This window comes from Serinus canaria, chromosome 3 (assembly GCF_022539315.1).
Source record: "Serinus canaria isolate serCan28SL12 chromosome 3, serCan2020, whole genome shotgun sequence".
NCBI lineage: Eukaryota > Metazoa > Chordata > Aves > Passeriformes > Fringillidae > Serinus > Serinus canaria.
This window is the reverse complement of record NC_066316.1, coordinates 107,814,620-107,831,775: the sequence shown is the minus strand read 5'-3', so window position 1 is coordinate 107,831,775 and position 17,156 is coordinate 107,814,620. Positions and strand designations below refer to the sequence as shown.

The following is a 17,156-nucleotide window of genomic DNA, read 5'->3' as shown; positions in this document are numbered from 1 at the left end:
ATGGGTATAGATGTCCCCAGGGCAGACATCCATTCCTGAGACACGCACCCCCAGCTCCCTTTTGAATCAGAGGGGACAAACTGGCATTTTCAGGACTGGACTGGTCTGCAGGTGATCTGTGCTGGTCCCTGGCAGTGCCTGGGAAGAGCCTGTTTGTCTCTGAAGCGAGCCTAGGTGAGTAGTTCAAGTACAGGCACGTATGATCTGATAGTCTGCCTTTGCTGAGGTGATTTAAGAGACAGTTTAACTGTCCCATAAACATATCCATATCACAGCCTAATTACACTCTAGTCCTGATTTAACCCTACCTCACCCTGACCTCGACCTTCTCTGCTGTTTTAAGGGTTTGAGCTTGATTTTAATTTTGTTGAGATTCCTGAGAAGGGGAAGGTAAGGAGACTTCTTCTTCCCCTACACTTTTCCTGGACCTACTCACCCTTCTGTCTAAACACAGAGACTAAAAAAAGTCTCCTACTTTTTGCTTCACCATTGAGAGAGACTTCCAGGGTCAAGATCTTCATATGCTGGAGGACCTGTCCTGCAGGTGTACCACAAACACGTTCAGTGCTGACTGTGGAAGATGTTGTCTGTGTTTGACAGGTCCCATATGACAAATGAGAAAATTAAAATGAAATCTAAATAGGAAGACAAATTACCAAACCCACCTTTTCCAGGCCTGGGCTGGACCTTCCTGGATATTTGTCAGTTGGGGATGTGCCACCAAGCCCAGAAATTGCTGTCCCACTAGCTGGATTCCCCACAGGATGCAGGGTGGACTTTGCTGTCTTTACTGTGTTATTGAGTAGGGGCATGCTGAGATAGATGAGGGAGATGCTGGGATCAGGCCCTAAACAAAAGAAGTCTGCAGACCCATCCCTCTGAACTAAAATGGCCAGAAAGTGGTATCTTCACCAATAAATTACACAGTGGTAGGGCTGGACTGTTAAATACCAGTACTGTTAAGCTGTCAGCAAGGCTGGTGTTGAATGGGGTTGGCCAGCATGGTCGCAAACAGGTCCCAGCTGTGGTTTGGAAATGAGCAGAGTCCTGAACCTGCTCCTGTGGGCAGCTCAGAGTCAGCCACCCCATCATGGAGTCAGGATTTAACATTACATCTGTGGCCAGACCATCCTGACTAGATTTAGAGCCAGAGAATGTGCCCTGACCCTGTTTGCTAGTTCATGTGTAGCCAAACTTTACCATTAATTCGTCTCACCCTGTAAATAAATCACCACAATGTTTTGGGCCATCCTGGACCCCCATCTCAAATTGAAATTTAAGAAACCTTCCTGTTCTCCCAGCTCACTGATGGCTGTCAAGTATAAATGCAATGCCAGCCATGCCTTAATTAAGGACAATACTGGTTTTTTACACAATTTAATTTTCATTCTTGTTAGTCTAAAAATCATATAATAAAAAAACCACATGCAATGGAAGCAGCTCCAGCTGAACCTCTGGATTTAGTATTTGTATGTCAATGAGAAAGAGGCTGACTGTGATGGGCTTTTTTTTTCTTGGGGTCCTGTACTGGTTGTCATTTTGGGTTTCTCACCCTGTGTGTGAATTACCTTGGATTTTGCTAGTGTCATGTACTCACCTGATTTTTTTTTTTAACTAGGATTCTTCCTTTTTTGGGTGAATTTGGTCTTTGAAACAACTTTTTGAAATAAAGGTTGTCTATCTTCTCCTAAGGAGCTCAGAAAACTTTACAGCACCTAAGTAGAAACTGTGGCCATGGAAGTGGCTGTGCTTTCATCCCTTAATTCCTGCTGACTTGATTAAATGCTGTGGGCAATAAGGAAATTTCAGGCCGGGACCTTTCATAAGGGAAGACACAGTGCTGTCTCCAAAATACAGTTCCTTTCTTCACTATGTGCTGTGGGAAGCAGAGAAACAGTTAATGCCCTGGCTATTGCCAGCATGGCCCTGGTGTGAGCAGCCCCTGCAATGAATGAGCAGTTCACGCTTCAGCAATATTGTCTCAGGCTCTTGGCAAAGCCAAGAAGCCAGCTCAGTTTCTGGTGCGCTCGCTATGCTGGGATGTTTTTCTTGGTGACTGTAACAATTTTCACTCTGTCTTCTAATTCTTCTTTTTTTTTTTTTTTAATTAAATGGAAGCCAAAAGACTCAAGGTTGTCTCTGTCTCCATTTTGCCTTGCTAATGTTCAGAGCTTTCCCTGCAAGGTGAAACTGAGTCAAGGCAAAGTAAAGAACTTGGGGGAGCTCAGGTCTTCAGAAACAACCCGCTCATTTTGCTGCCTTCCCTAAACTTGTAACTCGCCTTCCTTTTTCCTTTTTTTTTCATTATTTTTCAGTGGTTCTATTTATTTTGTTTACCGCAGGTTTTCCATTTTTAGTCTCCTGCCCACTTGGTGCCACCTGGGAATCTCAGCACCTTGGCACTCGTCTGTGGGCTTTCAGTAGCAGCCTCTCCACTGGGCTGAATCTCTCATTGGAGTAATTGTCCAGAAGATGCGTTGCATGATCCCTACCTCAAATTTTTCTAGCGTGGGTGGCCTCAAATTAGGCACCTATGCTCATATTTGGGTGGTAAAACAAGTGGGCTGATTTTCAGATGTTTGAATGTTACAATGCGTGTCTTTAAGCCCTTTTCATTTACTTAAAATGGCTGTTGGGAGAGGAAATAAACAGGAAAAATGAAGGCAGAGGGAAGGAGTTTTATTCCTGAAATAAGGGATTAAAAAGTACTGAAAAGAAACAAGTGGAATGTTTTGAAATGGAATAAATTTGTTGCTGATACAGGCAGGAAATAGCACACTCAAATATATGTGGATGTATAGATATATTTTTATCTGAGCTTTTTTTGCAATGTGTTTTATATTTAGGACACATATCAAGATTTGCATCTGTTTCCAGAACTTGCTGCTAACAGTTAGTAATGATGCCAAAACATACTTTAGTTCCAGCTTGAGACCAAATGATATTCAGGGCCTTTTTTTATTACTAATTTAGGGTCTGATATTAATTAAGGAAATTTTCCATAAGTGCCAGGCTTTTTCTGAAGAACTCATTAAAATTATATTAACTTAAACCGGAATCACAGTCTGAGCATGTTTTGTAATGATTATTCTTACTGACTCTGCTGGGTTTTGTAAACAGAATGCTAATTGTTAGTGGGGCAACCGGGTCCTCAATTCCAGACTTCCAAAGGGACAGATCCTGAGCCACTACCTAGATGTGTGTTCCCAATAAAGTCAATAAGCCTCTAACAGGAAGGCAGTGGGATCAAGCTCTTTGTTTCATCCTTCTGCAAAGGCGTTTGATGATTTCTCCCTTCCCTTTCTGGAATTGCTGTTAATTTTCTACCTAGGATGGAGCCAGCAATGGCAGCTGAGGCAGGCTCACATGTGTGCTGATGTGGAGAGAGAGGAAATGGATCTTCACGTGTGAAGCTCTCTAGTACATACAGGGTGGTCAGGTCCACTTATTTACCCCCCTCCCCTCACAGGCCCACAAGGAAGCTGGGGAGAGGCTTCTGACAAGAGCATGGAGTGACAGTGCAAGGGGGGAATGGCTTTAAACTGAAAGAGTTGATTTTGATCAGACATGAAGAAATCATCACTGTGAGGATGGCAAAATACTGACACAGGCTGCCCAGAGAGGTGGTGGATGACCCATCTCTGGAAACATTCAGGGCCAGGTTGAATGGAACTCTGAGCATACTGATCTAGTTGAAAATGCTGCCTCCCATGGCAGGAGGGTTGGACTAGGTGACCTTTAAAAGGCACCTTCCAACCCAAACCATTCTGTGATTCTATGATGTTGCCCTTAAGTCTTTGTGGCCTTGTGTCTTTGTTGCATTGAATTGGGTTTGATTAATTTGCCATATGAATTTACTAAATGGTTCCATAAAATGCTGGAGAATTTGGTCCTTCTCAGATTGTGACTGTGTTTGGTAGAAGGTAAGGTAAAGGAGTATCATATGCCTTTCAGGAGCTGAATGGTTTAAATTCTGCAAATTTTACACTAAAAGTACAATTCAAGAGGTAAAAACTGCTGCTGGTAGAAATAGCTGGAGCTGCCTTGGTTTTCATTGAAATTTCCTCTCATTTCTGGCCACTCAGACTTTGACCACACTGAATTTGGTCAGCAAGGGAGTGTTAGATCCCAGCAGAGCCTCAAAAACACCTTTTTGAAGTGGTTTAGTAATGGTTGTTGGCCCCATTTTAGTCATGACTAAATCTCTTCCTCTCTTGATGGATGTTTTAGCAGAAAAGAACCTGGTGTCCTGCCAGCTTGGCTGTCATATTTCAAAGAGCTTTGATACTGGTGATACTGGGCTGATATTGGTACAAAAGGGAAGGCAAGAGCCATACAAGTGGCTCAGCTTTTCTGTGGTTGTACAAAAGCAAACAACGTAGGCAGTGAAGAAGACGAAGATGGATGAGATAAAATGAGGGAGCACACCTTCACGTGGGTCACGAAGGATGTTATTAAGGGAGAAGGAACTACTTCATATGCATAAAGGGAGTGTATTTGGGGACACTAATCTGGAAATCTCTTAATACTTGTTTTCAGGCTGACTCAAAAGAGAGTGAGGGAAGGGATCAAAAGCAGGAGATCCCTTCCTGAGCTTGGGACAGTTTCCCCATGTCTGCAGGAGCAGTGTGCAGGTGGTGGAGTGGCCCCACAGGGAGGATCCAACCCTGTACCCACATGGTGCTTGATGGTGATGCTGTGTCCAAGGAGTTTTTGTGGAGTGTGAGGATTTTTAGCAATGGTGAAGCTTCTTCTGTGAGGCATGGGGAAAAATAATTTGACATAAGCAAATCTCCATGGAGGTATAAATTCATTGATTATTGTACAGTGAAGCCCTTGTGAACATCTGCTTTGAACCCAGGTGTAAGATTTCCCTGAATTAGCTCTCATCTGAACTTGAGGGCAACCATTGAGAAAAAAAAGAGCCCAAGCACTCAGCTGGGCTTCATTGAAAAATTTCCAGGGAAGCAAAACCCACCACAGCCTTTGGTTACAGATGCTAATTAACCTCGCTTTGAAATTTGGGCTTTATTACCAGTCTGAATTTGTCCAACTTTAGTTTCCACTCATTTGAACTTGCTACAACTTTGTTATAACTTTGTCTGCCAGAATGTAGCACTGATTTTGATTTCTGAGGGTCTCGTGGGTTCCTGTGTTGCTGACAGGTACAGAGAGGTGGGTAGGACAGGAGGCTGCTGTGGGTCTCAGGGTGGTGGCAGGACCCACAGGGAACTGGCTGGTGTGGGACAGAACTGGTTTGACTTGCAAGGAATCCAAAGGGGGACTGTGAAAAAATATTTTGGTCAATTCAGTTTGCTGTGGCTTCACTATAATCTACCAAATCATGGAAATTCCCTTTCCTAATCAGCCAAACTCCTACTGTATCTGCTCAAAAGGTGTTATTTTTGGTTGAATTACTAGTGACGCTCTACTTTTCCAACCCACCTGAAAAAATGGACTGGGAGAGCATTTTTCACTGATTTAGTATGTTTCTGCAATTCCTTTAGGAATTTTCCTGCCCTTGTATTTGCCCAATTGCAGAGTCCTAAGAAAATTGATTTAATTTCTCAGACACCCTAGATGGAGATAAAGGAATAAAACGTAGGATGCATGTCCTCACTTAGTTTTCCTGCACTGTTCAATCTTCCATTTTAAGAAACAAAACTATAGTCATGGGAGCTTTTCCTCCCTGATTTAGTTTGCATTTCCATTGTGAAAAGCAAAGTTCAGAGCTGAGGCTGTGGCCCTGTTGGGGAGCAGACACCCAGCCAGAGGAGCCTCTTTGCTCTCCACAATCCTAATTATTCCACAGTCAAATTTGCAAATAGACAGTTGAAACTGTGTTAATCTCCTGGGATTACTTGGACCCGGCAATGTTCTCAGTGTGTGAAGAAGTTTAGTTCTGTCAAGAGAGGTATCATCATACACTTAATGCAGGGGATTTTGTGGTGGCTTAAAGGTGCATTTGGAGGAGGAGAGGAGTCAATGTGCAGTGTGCTCAGCCCTGTCTGGGCCATGTTGTCTCCAAACTTCCCAGTTGTTGTTCTCAAAAGTCTCTCTAATCATCCATTTGATCTTTTATCCTGTGGTAGCCATGAGTGTTAGCTGTAATGGGTTATTTTGTAATTTGGGAGTGCTGGGATAGGCAGCTAGAAGAAGCCTCCTTGGGCTTGTGTGAGAAAGAGGAGCAATAGTAAGAAAGGGGAGCACTGGCAGAGAAAACAGCCTGAAGGTTTTAAACCAAGGATCAATTCTGAAAGCAAAATGGAGGGATAGGGCATCTCATGCAATCTTTCCATCTCTTAACATCACAAATCTCTGGCAGTGAGCAGTGAAAGGTGGTATGCTTGGGTTAGGAGCAATACCCACAAAGCCTCTTTCATTTAGCTGAGATGAAAAGCCCCTACACAAGCTCTAGTGATGCCACATGTGTGGTTTCCACTCGTTATTTTTAATGTTTAACTGGACTATCACTGTCTGATCCATAGGCATCACTGCTTTTTAATGCCCTTTCCTATTAAACAGATACTGTTTAGAATTGGCAGAATATTATAAAGCCAGCAGCTAAAGGTATGTCCATCTTGGTTAAGTTTAATTATTAGGCTTCACAATGGGCTTGCTTGGAAAACCAGTTTGAAGCACAGGTACAGGACCAAATCTATGGGGCACGTCATTTTTATTGGATAGATGTCTGTTAAAATACAGCTTGCCTTATTTAATTTTGCACTGAAATGATGTTTTGTATTGTGTTGAAAGCTGATTGTGGGATTGAAAAATTTCCACAAACTGGAGATCAGTCCCCTTGTCAAGGCATCAGTTGAGGTTTTGGCTTTAGCTGGAGCATCCAGGTTTGGCTCCTGCAAGCAGTGCAGTTCAGTGATCAAAGCAATAATTGTATTTGGGAATAGCTAATAAACCTCTGCTGGAATCACTGCTGCTGCAGATAGTGTTTGTATTGTGATGGTGTCTGGAGGTCTCAGCCCCCTTGTGCTAAGGACTCTACAGTGAAAGAGGGAAAAAGGGAAATCAGCCTGTCCCCTATGAATTTGCGCTCTTAGGTACAGCTGGTTACAAAATGTGCAATGGAGTACAAGAGGGAATTGTAACATGAAGGGAACCAGCGAGGTGGTGGCAGGGGTTGGAGCCTTACAAGAGCCAGATAGTAGTGAGTGTGAGTCAGAAGGGAGTGCAAAAATGAAATTGTAAGGAGGGTACTGAGGTAGCTCTAGGGCTCTTTACCTCTTTCCAGGCTTCAGAACAAGCAGGAAAGAAAGGAAAAGCTGCTTGTCACACTTGAAATAAGAAGCAAATGGTGTTGGTCATGTTAGGTCAAGGGACCATCCAGGACCCATCACCTTCTCAGCTTGGCCAGAAGCATTCTCTCAGTTCCCCTGGAGCTCAAAATTAGAATACATATATATGTATATCTGAAGGTTTCTACCTGGATCAGTGTATTTAATAGCTGTTGACACAGTGACACAGTTCTGTGAATCTGCTTACCCTTAGGTACGTGGGAATTAACCTCAAGGGAGCTGTTGGATCAATTATATTTCCTATTGGTCTGTAGTGTCACAGTCTTATCAGACTGACAGAGGCCTTGTGAGATCATATAATCTGTGCTCCTGTGTGGAGAAATAGGATCAAACATCTGCAGATGATTCCTGTTGAGTGGAGCCAGCTATTATGTGTTATGTGTGTTGTTGCCACTGAAAACAAAAATAAAACCATGTCCCAAAGAAGGAATCCCAGCCAAAAAAATTAATTACAGTTGAAATGGCTAATTTGAGTGCAGTTAAAAGACTAGAGCTGGACAGGGTTTGTCAGCCTTGAAAGTATAGAGACCTCTGTGAAAAAGATCATAAACATTTAGATACCCTCAAGGGTGCAAATTTCAAGGCCTGGGATCCAGTCTAGGGACTGACCACTGAAAAACAGACCTTCTGCAAAGGTAACTGGCTGGCCGAATAGGTAGGGAAGCAAGTGCCTCAAAAACACCAGGAGGGCTGCTGAGCCGAAATCTCTGCAACATAAGACCAAGATGAAATGGCTCATTGGAAGAGACATCTCACAGAAGCTGCTCAGAGGAAGTCCCCGGGAACTGTGATGTGGATGCTGGCATGGCTGGAGGAGCCACAGAGGAATCCTGGCAATAGGAAAAAGGCACCTCTCTTCCCCCTTTCTTCCCTCTTCCTCTCTCAAATATCTCCCTCCAAAGGGATTTTTTGTTTGTTTTTGTTTTCATTTTGATTCCTGCTAAAAGCCAACCTGTGTTGTTTTCTTTTTTATGGGTGAAGAGACGCGCAGGGAGGATCTAAGCAGCACCGGAGCCGAATTGGGAGCCACTGTATTAGATTCCAAAATTAGATAGGAAGCTGGGTTTAAGGGTAGTCCAAACCCAACCAGTTCCTCATTTGGCCTGGCCCGTGTAGGTGGGCCAGACTGGTTTGGAGCTGTTTTTTGGACAGGCTGTTTGCCCGTGGAGGAAGCCATTCCAGCCACAGTGGGGCTGGAGCCGGCGCCTGGTGCTCAGCCGGGCCAGCTCCTGCTCTCACTGGCCTGTGCTGCAGATGCGCTGGAGGCTTGGTTTAAAGCAATTCTGCTGCTGCTTTCTCAAACAGATGAAGGCAACTGAAGGTGCTAATTCAGGCTGAGTTTGTTTGCATCTTTTTTATCTCAGAAATCGGGATTACATATGAAATTTTATTTCAAGTCAAGTTCTCTTTGCTCTGACTTCCACTTTTTTTGTGTCTTCACCCATTGAAGAGCTTATAAAAAATGTCTGTTGGGTTTTATCTTTAATCTCTGTAACTTTACAACATTTTCCAGCAAAGGATTTCATAGTATTTTCTAAACTGTACTATTAACTTTTGCCATTTGGCTAATATGAAGTATTGACGTATACATCATATAGTAAGCAAAATTTACACAGGAAAGATCAAGTTATTTGCCCAAATTCACAAACTAAATCAATAGCAAAAGCCAGAAAGCATTGTATCACGTTTTCCCTTGTAACAGCTTTAATGGTTAAGCGGGCTTTCTATTTATTCCCAATCACCAGTGCTGATCTGAACTTAAAATCCAGGATACCATATCTGAGATAAAGCTCTACTGATGGTCTAAAGAGTTGCTATGTGGTATAGCCTAAGGGGCTGTACATCAAACAGCCTCAAGCATGTTTATGATGTGAGCTGTTACAGACTCAAGTCTGTTTCTCTTTCTCATCACCACCTTCCTGGGAGGATAAAACCCATATTCAGACTTTACACTATGGAGAAGAAGCCTTTATTTAGAGGTGTTCAGAGTTGGGCTGGTTTAAGCTTCAGCTCAGCTGATGAATGGGGTTGCTGTGTAGACTATCTTATAATGGATTGAAATTTTGTTTACAGTTTTCTCCTTAATTTAGTAGGTTAGGTCTGAAAGGAATGGAAAAAATACACAGAGGGATTTACACAGCGTTTATTAAATGAGATTGAAAATTGTATATTGTTAAAGTGAACATAAGAAGGGATACAGATCCTCTAGCCCTGCTGTACAGCTATGTTTAGCTGTGTTCTGCTGAATTTTGTGGCAGCTTGATATCTAAACAGGCACTGAGTGCCTAAATGCATGGACTGAAACCTCAGTATTTTTGACTCTTAACTAGAGCAGCAGCTCCGGCAAAAACAGACCAGCAGTTGTGTGCAAGGTTTTCCTCCATCTTCCTGGAGCTCATGGTGAAGGTCCTGCACGTCCTGCTCTGTGGCTATAGAGCCACAGCTTCGCTCCTGCCATGCCAAGGTTGTGACATCCCTGAGCTGCTCCCATGACATGGGAGCAGGATTCAGCTTGGTGCTCACCTATGGCTCTCCCAACAGGGCTGCCTCTCACCCTGAGCCTCCTGAAATTTCCTTGGCCAGTGGATCTTGAGTCACACTGATGTGTTTGACCATTTCATCGCAGGGCCCAATGTCACTACTCTTTGTGTTACTTGGGGGAAATGTATTCTCACTGTAAAGGAAAAAAACTCTGGCTGTCACTGGGTGAGTTATTTTCCACTGTCTTCACTCCAACAGCATGATTGTGCCTGCTGCTAAAATCCTCAACCTAAGATGGAAATGCCTCCCTGGCATCTCCCCTCTCCTTTCTGCAGTAGCCAGAAGTCCCATGGGCTCATCCCCTCATCCCCTTGGAGTGGCTGCCCCAGTGCAGTCCCGGCTCCCAGAGCAAGCAGCCGCCTTCCGCTGCCTCCGCAGGACCAGGGGTGGCTGCTCTCCCTCTGGGGACACGGGACTGTGTGCTGGGGAGGATTAGAAATCAACATCATGGCCCTGCTTGTGGACAGGGACAGAGGCTGAAAAAGCCCTTTGAAGGCAGAAGTTATTTTGGAGGAGAAAAGTATGGTTTTAATTGTTTAGATGAGGGGGTTTCGTGTTTTATGGATGTCTGGGGGCTGGGGAGGTGCTCTTCTTTCTCTGTGTATGATGTTGTTCAGGGCAAAAAAAAAAAAAAAGAATTATCTACGTTTGTGAATTAAGTTTTTTTGGCCAGAAGTGTAACGATTCGTAGGGTTTGATTTTTCTCTGGGAAAAAAAGAAAACAGAGCGTTTTGAGAAACAAGGCCGAGTAACCAAAATATGTTTGTTTTTGTTTAAATCGTTCAGTAGAGAAATCGTCTCTTGTCTATTGTTAAGAGTGAGGTTTAAATCAAAGGCAAGTTCTACATATTCTAAAATATACAGACAACTCTTTGAAAGCAAAGCCAAGCCAAACTTTAAAAGAGACCTTCTCCTTGATGCAGAAGTTTTCAGTTAGTTACTGTGCTGTGGCTTGAGTGGAAAGAACCAGCCTGAGAAACAAATGGCAAATCCGCGTTTCGGTGGCTGAAGCCAGGAAGAGCATCATATTAATAGCACACGAGACCTTTCCACAGCCATCCTGGTCCAGGGCTTTTCCAGCAGCAGTGAGGAAAAGCCTTTGCAGTTCGTGGGTATTTTTTTTTTGTGTTCACATTTGGCTGTGGAAGTTTGAAGCGAGCGAATGGAGGGCCTGATCCTCGCATGTTGGGTGGTCCCTCCCACCGCAAATAACCCTATTGGAAACAGAGGGACTATTTGTGGAATCATTTGTTTGTCAGGAAAAGTAGGGTTTGTAGGATACGGCCCCAATTAGCAGCCAAATTCCTGGTTATTTTCCTGTGATAAAAAGGAGGGTATCTGTTGCAGAGATGCACGTAGCATCTCTCCAGTTCCCATTTGAACGCCTGCCACTTGATCTGTGCTTCTTCCCACTTCCTCCCAGGCAAAGATTATTCCACAGTAGCTCGGATGAGCTGGGTCCTTCCCTCCTGCCTGGCACTGATGTGGTCTCCAGTTCTTTTCTGTGCTCTTTGGGATTGTTCTGCTCTCTGGTACCCATCAGTGAGGGCACCTGGCAGTTGCTCTTGAGCTTTGGCTCCAAGGACAGCAGGCAGGTGATATCTACCCCCTGCCTGGAAAACCAATACACCATCCCACAATAAACCCTGCTTTTAGGATGGCTTGGGTACAGCCAACCCCATCCATGGCATATCCTCTCCTGAATCTGGCATTTTCTAGGAGATTGACTTAAGGGACAGTTTATCACTGAGTTGTAGCTTTTGGAAGGGCAGGAAGGAAAGGAAAGGAAGGAAAATATGTAAGGGAAGGAAAAAATTGCTTGCACAGGTTACCAGACAATGGGCACCTGCCCAACCCGTGTAGACTGGCACAGACAGGACCATGGCTCTGCTGACCCCATGTGAGCTTGGCAGATGCCAGGAGAGCTTTTTGGGAGCTGCAGGAATGCTAATAGTATTGTCCGTATCTGGGGGAGGAGGAGTGCTCTTGTTAGTTGTACTATTTTGTGACTCCCTGTTTTGGTAGCCACAAGTCATTAGTTGGTTTTAATTTTCTTTTTTCCCCCCCTTTAAACTGAAATAAGGACTGAAAGGGAAGAATTTTCCTTCTTTTTTTCCTTTTTTTTTTTTTTTTTTGGCTAATCTGAGGCACACTGCCACATCTGAAGCCACTTGGCTTATTATGGATTTCATGGAAACTGATTCCCTGAAAGTGTTTCCATATGTGTGTTCCCAATATATCCCATCCTTTTCTAAATGGGAGTACAAACTCGCACACGAGCTGGAAATGGCTTCAGGATGTGACAGAGAAGTCATATGACTGGAGTGGCACTGTGTGTGGCCCTCTCTGAAAGACACGGTGTCCTGTTTGCTGGCTCCTATCCTACAGTAGATCCAGTTTCAAAGAATATCTTCCTTCACGGCTTCTTAAAAACTCTTAATCGAGAACCAGCAAGGAATCCTCAGTCCTCGGGAGAGATGTCCATTAGTCGAGTAGGATGCGAAAGGAAAATTTGGATGGGGAGGGAAAAGGAGGGGTTTAAAGGGTGAAATAATAGAGCAGTGCCAAGGGCTTCCCCCCCTTCCCTGTCCCTGCAAAACATAGTTCCTTTGTGTCTGCTTGAGGATCAGATGGTATTTCTGAGTTAGTAGCATGCAGTGGAAAAGTACAATTCATGACAACATTGGAAACAAATATTTATACTGGACAGTTAAGGCACATTTTTCTGAAAAGAAGAAAAAAAAGAAAAAGAAGGAATAAAGTAGCCTGTGAGCCATGATGTATATTATCTTCCCATTCACTGGATTTACTCAGGATTCCTGTCCCGCTGCTCTCCATCGCCGTGCCTGCTCTGCAGCCCTGTGGTTTCACCCCCTTGCTGTATACAACACTCTGAGGTTGCTCTCCAAGAAAAGCCTCAAGTGCTCCTGCTGATGCCTTTCGGCTGGTGAAAAGCAGTGACTGAAATTGAGACAGGAGAAGTTGGGGAAGAGTGAGCGGAGAGCGCTGCGCTCTTGTGTGCGTGTTTGTGCCATGCAGTGCTGCAGAGCTCCTGGACTTATTTCCAGGAAACTTTATTTACTGTTTGCTTCCAGTGCAGCCCGTAGATGGCCTGAGACTTTAAACAAGCAGGGTGCTCTTGACACACTGCCAGTTCCTTTCCACCCAAATCACCCGTGACAGCTCTAGACTGGAGTCACTGAGATGAGATAGCAAAGGCTGAGAAGTTCAGAGATTCCCCATCACACCAGGTCAACAGGCATCCACGGGTGGCAGATCATAACCACCAACCCAGGATCTATTTCTGTAATGTGACCATTTGTCCCCCTCCTGTGGTTCTCATTAGGAAGGTTTATAAATCCTGTATAAGTGAGGCAACATCTATAAATGAAATGGTGGTGGCTGAAGCTTCCACAGCTTAATTTTTGCTCCCAACAGTCCATCTAGGAGGGGTTGGTTGTTACATTTTTCTACCTATTGATGTTCCCTAAATTTTAGATGAGCTGTTTCTGGGAGTGCAGAGAGCAGCCGCCTGTGTTTCAGTGCTTAATGTCACCCAGCAAGACCTCAGTGCCTTAAGGAAAGCAACTTCATCCAGCAGAAAAGTGCTGTTGAGGGAGCAGGACAGGTAATGACAGAGCCCAGGCTGAAGCAATGCAGAGAGACTCCAATTTTGCTGTTAAGCAATATAACATCTCTGAGAAACGCTCTCCTTTATTTGCACGAGTGGTACTTTAATGGCCACTACTAACTATGTTATTTATGGGGTGTTTCTCCCAGCAAAGGGCTTAGGTGCAGCACCATAAATTCAATGAAAACATCTATCTGCAAATTAATCTGTGGTATTTTAGGTGCCAAAGACCTGTTACCTAAATACCAGGAGGCACCAGCTGCAGTTTACTGTGTGAACTGGGGTATTGAGGGACTATGAGAAGGGATGCACTGGAATGAGGGTCTTGCCTGCTGTGTGTGAGGCTCTGAAAGGGTTAAAGTGTTCCTTCCTCCCTCTGACTTTTGTGAGACTGCTGTGCTTAATAATGTTGCAGTTTAAATGGTCCCAACTAGGCCTTGAAGTTAACACCTTGTTGAGGTGAAGAAAAGGTGGGGGGGGGGGGGGGGGCAGTTTACACCTTTTCTGCAGCTATTGTTTGCCAGGAGACCTTTCTGGGGTGACCTGGGGGGTGGGGGGGAAGGAAATTGAGAAAAAAAAAAGTTAAATGCTATTTTACTTTCTTTTCTCCTGAACTAAAGGGAGGGAAAAGAGCATTTAAAACCATATAATTTACTATGAAAAATGGTTCCAAACATCCAGATGACACATGCTCATCCGGAAAGCAAACCAGGCAGGGAGAAGCCCGGTGCATCATTTCTTTGGTGCTGCATGGCCCTTGCCCTTCCAGCAGTAGACACTCGCTGCTGGATGTGTGGGAGGAATGTCCCTGAGCTCCTGCACAAAGCTGAGCGCCAGTGTAGGTTTGTGAGATCAGGACCTAACAGCTAAGGCAAGGAATAGATACAGGAGGAGGTGTTTTGGGATCCCTGAGGGAACAAGAATTTAACAAAATGAATTTAACAAAAAGTAACGCTGTCCCCCTGATGAAGAAGGATGCTGGGAGAAAACCCAATGAGATCCAGATGTAAAATAATCACCCCCCCCATTAAAACAGACTGCAAAGAATCCTTCAGACTGGCAAAACCAGGAGCTCAGAAATTAGAAATTCGCAGTACTTACATTGCCTGTGCAACGTTAAATCAGTCTCATTCTGCTTATGCATTATATTACAAATTTTAATTACAGGATCACATGATACTTTTCCCACGGGATTCCTGTCTCATTCAGTGCACAGGATGGACAGTGCTAACTTAATGAGCAGCTCTTCAATATTTTGTTTGCTTCTTGTTCTTTGTATTTCCTCAGGCCTTGCTTATTGCAGAGCATTAAGTGCTCCTCTGAAGAAGGAATCCTTAATTTCTTGCTTGGCTTTGCTCTAATATTTCTGCCATAGCATTTGTATACAGTTCACTGCAGTGCAATATTCCCAAGAAAAAATGAACCCTCTTTAGAAAGAGAAGTGAGACTGACCTTAAGGTCTCGGGTCATTCAGTGCACCCTCTGTGTGTCACCTACAGCACAATTTCAGTTCTGTCTGTATCCTTGTGTTCAGACCTGTGATCCCGTTGGCTTCAGCTGCAGCTGGGAATGTTTAGCGCACGTGCAAATCAGAAGCCAACATCTTAGCTGCACACAGAAAACGAGGGAAGTGAAAATGGGATTTGGAGACATTTCAACTGAGTCATGTAGGAGCCATGTGGCAGAAACACATATAAAATCCAGTTAACTCAGGAAATAATTGGGTCTCTCTCGCCTTGTTCACTTCACCCCTTCTGATTTCTTGGAGCAGTGGATCTGGGGAATGTATAGACAATGGTCTTCTCTTTTCCTCAGCTCAGATGCATCTCCAGAGGTGGCCAGCTTGGGCAGGTTAATGAGAAAGGAATAGCATCTTGTGTAGCTGAATGCTTTGTCAGAGCACATTTGGAGAAGTAACTTGAATGCTGGTGTTTCCAAAGTTTCTCACTCTTCACATGGTAACCTTAACAATATCCCTTTGTTTGCCTCTGGTTATGTTTATAGTTTCTCAGTTTCTAAAAAAAACCAAACCCCAAATAACCCCACCTTCCCAAATTTTACTTTGCAATGTTATAGGAACACCCACATGGTCTCCTTTCACTCAAGGTCTGCCATCCCAAAGAATGGAGCCGTTGATGGACTGATCCTTTTAGGCTGGCATGGGGACAGGTGGCAATGTCCCTGTGTTTCAGCAATTTTTGCAGAAAAAATGCTAGGACTTGTGACTCCTGGATTTCATTCCAGTCTCTAGACAAGTGTCTTTGTAGGGGCACAGACTTTTCTGCCCATTTTTAGTCAAAGTGCTTATGATTTGTTCATATTTGGCTGGATTTTCATGACAACATCTCTCACACAAAAGCCACTCCTATTCCAAAGTTCAAGTCCTTACTTCAAAGCATGGAACTGGTACAGCTTTTCAAAGGAAGGCTCCTCAGAGTTTAAGATTGGTAAAACAATGTATTTTTCCCAGCAGAAGAGTTTCAGCTGAAATTTTAAAAACAAATAAATGCATAAATCAAAATTTAGCCTGAGACAGACGCCCAGCATGGACAATTTCAGCCAGAACATTTAAAGTTTGGCAAAGCTGTAAGAGACTGAAATCGTCTCATCATGTGAAGTGTGTGGCATGTTTCATCCAAGGCGATATTATCAGCTGTAAGTAATCCAGGCTGCGCTTATAATTCAGAGACGTAGATGTTGGGAAGGAAAAAACTATTTTAATAGGTCAATTAGTGCAATGTCCCAGCCTGAATTGAACTGTTGAACAAAACCCCACAAAACCTAGTTTCGACTTCAGCAAATGTCTTAACACTGAAGTTCCCTGAAACACAAGGGAATCATTTAGCTACTGGTAAATAAATTTAACTATATGTTGCTGAATTTCCTTGAGACAGACTGTTCAGTGAATACAGCATTACTCTGGTTTTATGCATCAAAAGATTCTGCATTGACTTGATGGGCTAGAAATTTCCCTATGAAACATATGCAATAACTCAAGTGAACTTTTTTCCTTGTTAGTGACCATTTACAGCATTAAATAACAAAACAAAATGTAAGATTTTTAAGTTATAAAAATATCCTGTCAGGGTTTAAAGTAGATGTCAGCTGGCTGTACCTACAAGGAGTTAATCTGTCCACAGTACGTTATGATCTTATTAATTGGGAATGATTGACCAAAGTGCTGTAAACCTGACAGAAATTTGTTGCCTGATTTTCTGCAAACCACAAGCACAGCTTATTAATTGCGACCTGAGCATTAATTGGCATTAGCTTGCATCTGTAAACTGCAAAAGAGAAATGACCTTGGCTAACATGCAGCAGTGAATTGTGGAGCTGCAAAGCTGCAACAGGTAAAATTGGGTTTTAAGCGTGAACACAAAACAATTTGAGCTGGCTGCTGGCAAATGCCGAAGTCTAAGGTTTTTAATGAGGCTTCTGCATTAAAATAAGTGAAGCCACATGGAATTTTAATTGTTTTTATTCTAAATATGAAACACACTGGAACAGTATTCTTGAATCTGGGATGTTAGCATATATATTGGCATATTAACATGACCACTTTTCTGTTCTAAACATTTAGCTCTCAGAAAACTAGAGTGCCAGGCTATGTTAAGAAGGAATCAGCCTGGAAAATTTAAAAATAGTTTAACTTGGACTCATTCAGATGTGAA

At 43.4% G+C, this 17,156-nt stretch overlaps 1 protein-coding gene across 13 annotated transcripts in view; it reads left to right on the top strand.

Moving 5' to 3' along the window:
• The window catches only part of RUNX2 (RUNX family transcription factor 2), a 217,863-nt gene that overhangs the window by 126,248 nt on the left and 74,459 nt on the right, over nucleotides 1-17,156 (top strand). The window lies entirely within an intron of this gene.